Raw genomic sequence first — 7,430 nt, forward strand, 5'->3', positions numbered from 1 at the left:
AGAGCCTGCTCTTCCAAGGACCCAGGTCTGCTACCCAGCACCCGTATTGCAGATTACAATCACCTGTAACTCCAGTTCCAGCCCATCCAACAGATGTACTTGCAGGCAAAACAACCACAGACATCAAAAGTAAAATTATATAGTGACTGGAGAGATAGCTTATAGGTTAAGAGCACTGACTGATCTTCCAGAGAGGATCCAGGTTCAATTCCCAGCACATACATGGCAGCTCGCAGCTGTCTGTAACTTCAGTTCTAGGGAACCAAACACCACACAGACTTACATGCGGCAAAACACCAATGCACATAAAATAAAATTAAATTAAAAAATAAAAGCATTAAGGGCTGGAGAGATGGCTCAGAGGTTAAGAGCATTGCCTGCTCTTCCAAAGGTCCTGAGTTCAACTCCCAGCAACCACATGGTGGCTCACAACCATCTGTAATGGGGTCTGGTACCCTCTTCTGGCCTGCAAGCATACACACAGACAGAATATTGTATACATAATAAATAAATATTTTAAAAAAATAAAAGCATTAAAAGATTTTTTTAAAAACAAAAAAAAAGGGCCTAGTTATGTGTGTGTTATGTTTGGCTAAGAGATACTGAGGCATTAGGAGCATCCCAATAAACTGTTCAAAAGTATCCAAAAAAAAAAAAAAATCAGCCGGGCGGTGGTGGCTCACGCCTTTAATCCCAGCACTCGGGAGGTTCGAGACCAGCCTGGTCTACAAGAGCTAGTTCCAGGACAGGCTCTAAAACCACAGAGAAACCCTGTCTCGAAAAAAAACCAAAACAAAACAAAAAAAAAAAAAACCCAACAACTAGCCTTGCGGTGGTGGTGCACACCCTTAATTCCAGCACTCGGGAGACAGAGGCAGGTGGATCTCCCAGTTCTAGGCCAGCTCTGGTCTACAGAGCAAGTTCCAGGACAACCAGCCATAGAAGAGCAAGAAAAGGGACTACAAACTACAAACCTTTCTACTTGGCACGAGCAGTGTTAACACAGCTTCTCGCAGAGTATAAGGGACTGTGACAGTACACACAGGCATGTCAGTATGTGTGGCTACAATGTATCTGTCTCCAGGGGAACATGTTTCACAGTGCATTAGCGTCTACTCTGCCGCCATCCTCCGTCTTCTTACCACCTCCCTCCCCCAAACCCTTGGTCCAGCTCTGCCTGCCAGGGTCTCTCTCCATCTTTGCTACATCCACGTTACTCTGTTACTTTCCTGTCCTTACCTCTGATGTGTCTAGCTTCCTTCTCCGCCCTCCATTATTTCCTCTGTGACCACAGTGAGTGGTGACCGCCTCTTCTTGTTAAGATCTACCTGCAGTGCTTGCTTATTGACTGTTTCTTATTTAAACTTTGTGGAGTGGGGCTAGGAAAAGGCTGCTTAAGCCAGATGACCTGAGTTCCATCCTTGGCACCCACACACAAAGCTGGGCATGGCTTTGTACACAGAACCGCAGCCTTGTGGAGGTAGAGGTGGCAGATCCCTGAGTCTTGCTGGCCCAGCCCTAGGAACCTGATCTATGCGATACTAGTGAGAGAAGCCGGGTGGCCAGCTACCAAGGGATGGCTGCTGAGGCCAATCTCTGGCTTCGCATGTATGTCCACCTGCATGTTTACACCCTGCACCAGTTCATGGGCTCACACACACACTAAACAAACAGATTCTGTGGACTAAACTACTACTTTTATTGTTTTGCTTTTTTTTTCTTTCTCATAGCCTTGCTCATGCTAAATAAGCACACATTCTCCAACTGAGCTACACCCTTCCACTCCCCAAAGAGGATTTTTTTTCCAGTTAGAGAGACGGATGGCGTGGAGAGATGGCTCAGCACCCAGACAGTGAAGGAGGGACACCCCAGCTGTCCTCTGACACACTTCCACATGCGCACTATGGCTTAGGAGCCCACACACACCAAGTCCTCTGACCTCAACCCACGCGCACACAACACACACATGCACAAATTAGTTTTCGTTTATTGTGTGAGAGTGTGATATACAGCTGGTGTGGAGGTCAGAGGACAACTTGCAGGAGTCAGTTCTCCCTTTCTACCATGTGGGTTCCAGGAGGTTCCAACTCAGGTCATCAGCCTTGCTTCCAAGCATCCAATGAGCATCTCCCGAATCCCCAAAAATTGGTAAAGCAAGAAAGCAGAGCAGGATGGGGAAATCAAGTAAAGGCGAGTACCCGGGGGGGGGGCATCTGATGAGACTGAATCCATGGATACTTTAAAAAAAAAAGAAAAAAGAAAAAGAATTCTTTTATTTGGGGGTGGGAGGTGGGGAGAAAGGGGCAGCATATCCCCCGAAACTGGGGATATGATGCCTGTAATCCATCATCTGGGAGCCATCTCTCTGGCCTTGAACCCACGACTATCTTCTTTCTTTTAAATAAACTAGGTCAGCAATTCGTGTCTAGTGACAGCTTACCCGGAATGAGGCAGGGCTGAGCACCGAGTCAGGTCAAGCACCTAACTCACAGGAAAAAGCTTCTGGGAGAAATGAGTTGAGTTAAATAAACCAAGAAGCTGATGTGAGTAGAATTTCTTCTGCCTGACCCACTAACAAATGCTAAGCAGATATTTTAGGTTTTTTTTTTTTTTTAAAGCTTCGGTAGGGCATAGCCCCTGGAAGCCAGAACTTGGCTTTGAGGCCTGGCCTGGTGGAGCTCTGAGGGATGAGGACCACCACAGGCTAAGGAGGAAACAGGAGGAGCAGCCTGGGTCAGGGAGAAGGAGCAGCTGCCCCTGGGGTGGTTCTGGTTGCTGTGTTGGCACTTTCTTCTTGCCTACTATGCTTGAGCTTTCCCAATATGATTCTGGCTTCCTGAGGAAAGCAGAACTTATTAAAACAAGCAAGAAACAAACACAAAGCTGTGGAATGCTTGGTTGCAAGATATGTATATTTTAAATCATAAAGTCCTTGTATCATACGGTCAGTGCTTGCTAGTCATTTTTATTCTGGTATTATGGCCCTGGCAGGAGGGGAATCTTCTAAGAAAACAGCAAAATAAGAGGGAAAAAAAAACCAAAACCACCGAATAGTACCCACTAAAATAGATTGTGACAGACCCAGTACTCCCGTCACTCTGGGCACAAGAGGAACAGCCCCTTACTCCCCTCACAACTGTCCCCATTTTCCCTGCAGAGCCCCCTTGTCTGCCTCACTTCAGGTTTATTCTCCATGCGACCTCTTTTGCTGCCACTGTTTCTGAGACAGGGTCTCATGTAACCCAGGGTAGCCTCAAACTTGCTCCATGGACAAGGGCAGCCTTGAACTCCTAATCCTGCCTCTACCTCTTAAGTGGTAGGTGACAGGGGGACACAAGGGCTCCTAATCCTGCCTCCACCTTTTTTTTTTTTTTTTTTTTTGCTTTTTTGAGACAGGGTTTCTTTGGTTTTGGAGCCTGTCCTGGAACTAGCTCTTGTAGACCAGGCTGGTCTCGAACTCACAGAGATCCGCCTCCCTCTGCCTCCCAAGTGCTGGGATTAAAGGCCTGCGCCACCACTGCACGGCCTGCCTCTACCTCTTAAGTGCTAGGAGACAGGGGACACAAGGGCTCCAGGTTTCATCTCTCCTCTTAATTCCCCCAGCATGCCACGTGGATTCTGTGGGCCAGAATCAATCAGTTGTTTTACTTCCCCTCAGAGGATGTGACTTTCCTTTCCCCAAATGGCTTTGACAGTTTTCTCATTTGCTAGCTGAGGAGGATATCAAGAGACAGTGACCTTTCAGTCTTGCCTACTAGGGAACACTCAGTAACTGTGAGGCCCCACCCCCTCCGTGGTCCCCTGCAGCACTCTCTACCCCCACAGCCCCTGCCTGCTTGACGTGCAGCTGCCGTCAGGCACTTCCAGTCTTTACCCTGCACTGCTTGCAAGCAAGCGAGGGAGTGCACAGACCTCCAGGAGTGCCTGCTTTTTTTTTTTTTTATCCTGCTTAGACCTCTGACTAACCCAGAGGACTCAGATTTTGGTGATACTGAGCTATATGTGGAGGGAGGAAAAATGTCAGCCGTCCCTTCAAGAGCCTTGTCTCTCGGAAATGTGAACTGCCACGAGAAATCAATCTTTCAGTTATTACGGCAATTTCTCTTCCATCTTCCTTTGTCAGGCCCGCTGTATCAGGAGGGAGTCTGGAGAGTCCCTGAACTGGTGCATGCAGTCAACAGCAGCGTCTCCCCCAGCGAGAACAGACAGGCGTACAAGGGGGCTACTGATGGCTTAGAAAGCAGCATCTTTCATTGTTTTTAGATGTATGTGTATGACTATCTTTCCTACATAGATGTACGTGTACTGCCAGGTGTGTGCCTAGTGCTGGCAGAGGTAAAGGAAGTTGGGCCTCCTGGAACTGGTATTTCAGATGGTTGTGAACCACTATGGGGGGGTGCTGGGAATTGAACCCAGGTCCTCAGAAAGAGCAACCAGAGCTCTTTACTACTGAACCATCTCTCCAGTTCCGAAACTAACAATTTTAAAAAAATTGTATTTATTTTTATTTCTGTTTTGTTTTCTAAGATTTATTTATGTATGTATGTGAGTACTTCATTTGCATATATGACTGAATGACAGAAGTGGGCACCAGACAGAAGAGGACAACAGATCCCATCATTGGAAACAGTCTGGTTTCTGGGACTTGGACTCAAGACCTTAGGAAGAGCAGGCAATGCTTTTAACCGCTGAGCCATCTCTCCAGCCCCAAGTTCTTTGATAAAATGAGTACATGATTCCACTTGACTAATATTTTATTATTATTATTTTTTTTTAAGATAGGATTTCTCTGTAGCATTGGAGCCTTCCTGGAACTAGCTCTTGTAAACCAGGCTGGTCTCGAACTCACAGAGATCCGCCTGCCTCTGCCTCCCGAGTGCTGTGATTAAAGGCGTGAGCCACCACTGCCCAGCTACATTTTTTTTTTTAGAAACTTATTTATTATGTATAGCGTTCTGTCTGCATGTATGCTTGCAGGCCAGAGGAGGGCTCCAGATCTCATTACAGATGGTTGGGAGCCACCATGTGGTTGCTGGGAATTGAACTCAGGACCTCTGGGAGAGCAGTCAGTGCTCTTAACCGCTGAGCCATCTCTCCATCTTGGCTAACATTTTTTAACTGTGTATGTACGTGTAGGTAGGTGCATGTGAGACCAGGTACCCTCGACACTAGAGGCACTGTATTCACTGAAATGCAGTAAGCTGTAAACGGCTTGATGTGGGTGCTGAGAACTGAGCCAGGTTCCTCTGCAGGAATAGCAAGTGCTCTTAACCTGAGTCCCATCTCTAGCCTCACAGAACTAACAGACTTTCCTTACCTCCTCATTTCTTCCCAGAAAACCTACCAATTGACCTCCACTAAATGGGCTTTGTACCACAGACCTGGGTTAGAATAAGAGATGTTCCAGAAGAGCATACACAGGTCTACAGGCTTTCCTTTTCTCTCCTACAGGACTCTGCACAGACTGATTTATAGCCAGGTGGTGGCAACACTGGATTTTAATCCCAGCTCTGCAGAGCCAGGCGAGCCTCTGTGAATTAAGCCAGTGTGGTCTACAGAGTTCCAGGACAGCCAGGGAATCACAGAGAAACCTTGTCTTGAAAAACCCAAAAAAAAAAAAAGAACAAAACAAACAAAATATTGATTTATTATTGTTTTTTGTTTTTTTCAAGACAGGGTCTATTCGGCCCTAGCTGAAGACCAGGCTGGCCTCAAACTCAGATTCAACTCCCTCTGCTTCCTGAGTGCTGAGATTAAAGGTGTGCACCACCACCTGAGTCAATTTGTCTTTATTTATTATATGTGTTGTTTTGCCATGCATGTCAGGTCCCCTGGAACTGCAGTTACAGACAGTTGTGAGCTGCCATGTGGGTGCTGGGAACTGAACCCAGGTCCACTGGAAGAATAGTCAGTGCTCTTAACTCCTGATCCATCTCTCCAGTCCTATTTTTTTTTTTTTTTTTTTTTTTTTTTTGATTTTTCGAGACAGGGTTTCTCTGTGGCTTTGGATCCTGTCCTGGAACTAGCTCTTGTAGACCAGGCTGGTCTCGAACTCACAGAGATCCGCCTGCCTCTGTCTCCCGAGTGCTGGGATTAAAGGCGTGCGCCACCACCGCCCGGCACCAGTCCTATTTTTGTTGTTGTTGTTGAGACAGGATTTCTCTGTATAACATCCCTGGCTATCCTAGAACTCACTTTGTAGACCAGACTGGCCTCAAACTCATGGAGATCCACCTGCCTCTGCCTCCCAAGTGCTGGAATTTAAGGCATGAGCAACCATCACAGACTCTATTTCTCTAATTATTTATTTTTGGTTTTTCAAAAGTAGGGTTTCTCCTCTGTGAAACAGTTCTGGCTATCCTGGAACTTGCTATGTAGACCAGGCTGGCCTCAAACTCAGAGATCCAATTCCCTCTGCCTCAGGAGTGCTGAGATCAAAGATGTATGCCACCACTAACCAGCTGGTTTTTTTTTAAGATTTTTTTATTATGTATGCAGTATTCTCAGTATTCTGTTTGCATGTGTGCCTGCAGGCTAGAAGAGGGCACCAGATCTCTTTACAGATGGTTGTGAGCCACCATGTGGTTGCTGGGACCTTTGGAAGAGCAGGCAATGCTCTCAACCTCCGAGCCATCTCTCCAGCCCCTTGTTTTTTGTAAATCTTCCCCCCCCCCCCGAGGCAGGGTTTCTCTGTATCTTTGGGGTCTGTCCTGAAACTAGCTTTTGTAGACCAGGCTGGCCTCGAACTCACAGAGATCTGTCTGCCTCTGCCTCCTGAGTGCTGGGATTAAAGAAAGGCATGCACAACCACTGCCTGGCCTAAATTTATTTTTATTTAAAGACTAGGTTTCAGTGCTGGAGAGATGGCTCACTGGTTAAGAGCACTTGCTGCTTTTCCAGGGATCCTGGGGTTCAATTCTCTGCACCTACAGGGCAGTTCACAACTTTTCCAGTTACAGGGAATCTGATGCCCTCACGCAGATACACAGGTAAAACAGCAGAGCACATAAAATAATAAATCATTAAAAATAATAATAATAATAAAAACCAGGCAGTGGTGGTACACACCTTTAATCCCAGCACTCGGGAGGCAGAGGCAGGAGGAGCTCTGACTTGAGGCCACCCTGGTTCACAGAATGAGTTACAGGCCAGCCAGGGCTACACAGAGAAACCCAGCCTTGAAAAACCAAAAGAAAAAGGAAAAAAAAAGTTTCATGTATCTCAGGCTGATGGGGAAACTATCAACCAGTCACATCTAGTTAGGGTGTGGCCACCTGGAGCCCAGGTAGAAAAACCAGGAGATGCAGGTGGGTGCTCTCTCTGCGCGGTACCTACTGGATTTCGGAACTCCCATTCTTATAGTATAAGTTTCCCCTCTTTAACCATTAAAGTATTCCTGTTACTCTTGAGCTAGCCCGGTTACTTATTGT

The sequence above is a fragment of the Microtus pennsylvanicus genome, chromosome 15 (assembly GCF_037038515.1).
Source record: "Microtus pennsylvanicus isolate mMicPen1 chromosome 15, mMicPen1.hap1, whole genome shotgun sequence".
NCBI classification, from domain to species: domain Eukaryota; kingdom Metazoa; phylum Chordata; class Mammalia; order Rodentia; family Cricetidae; genus Microtus; species Microtus pennsylvanicus.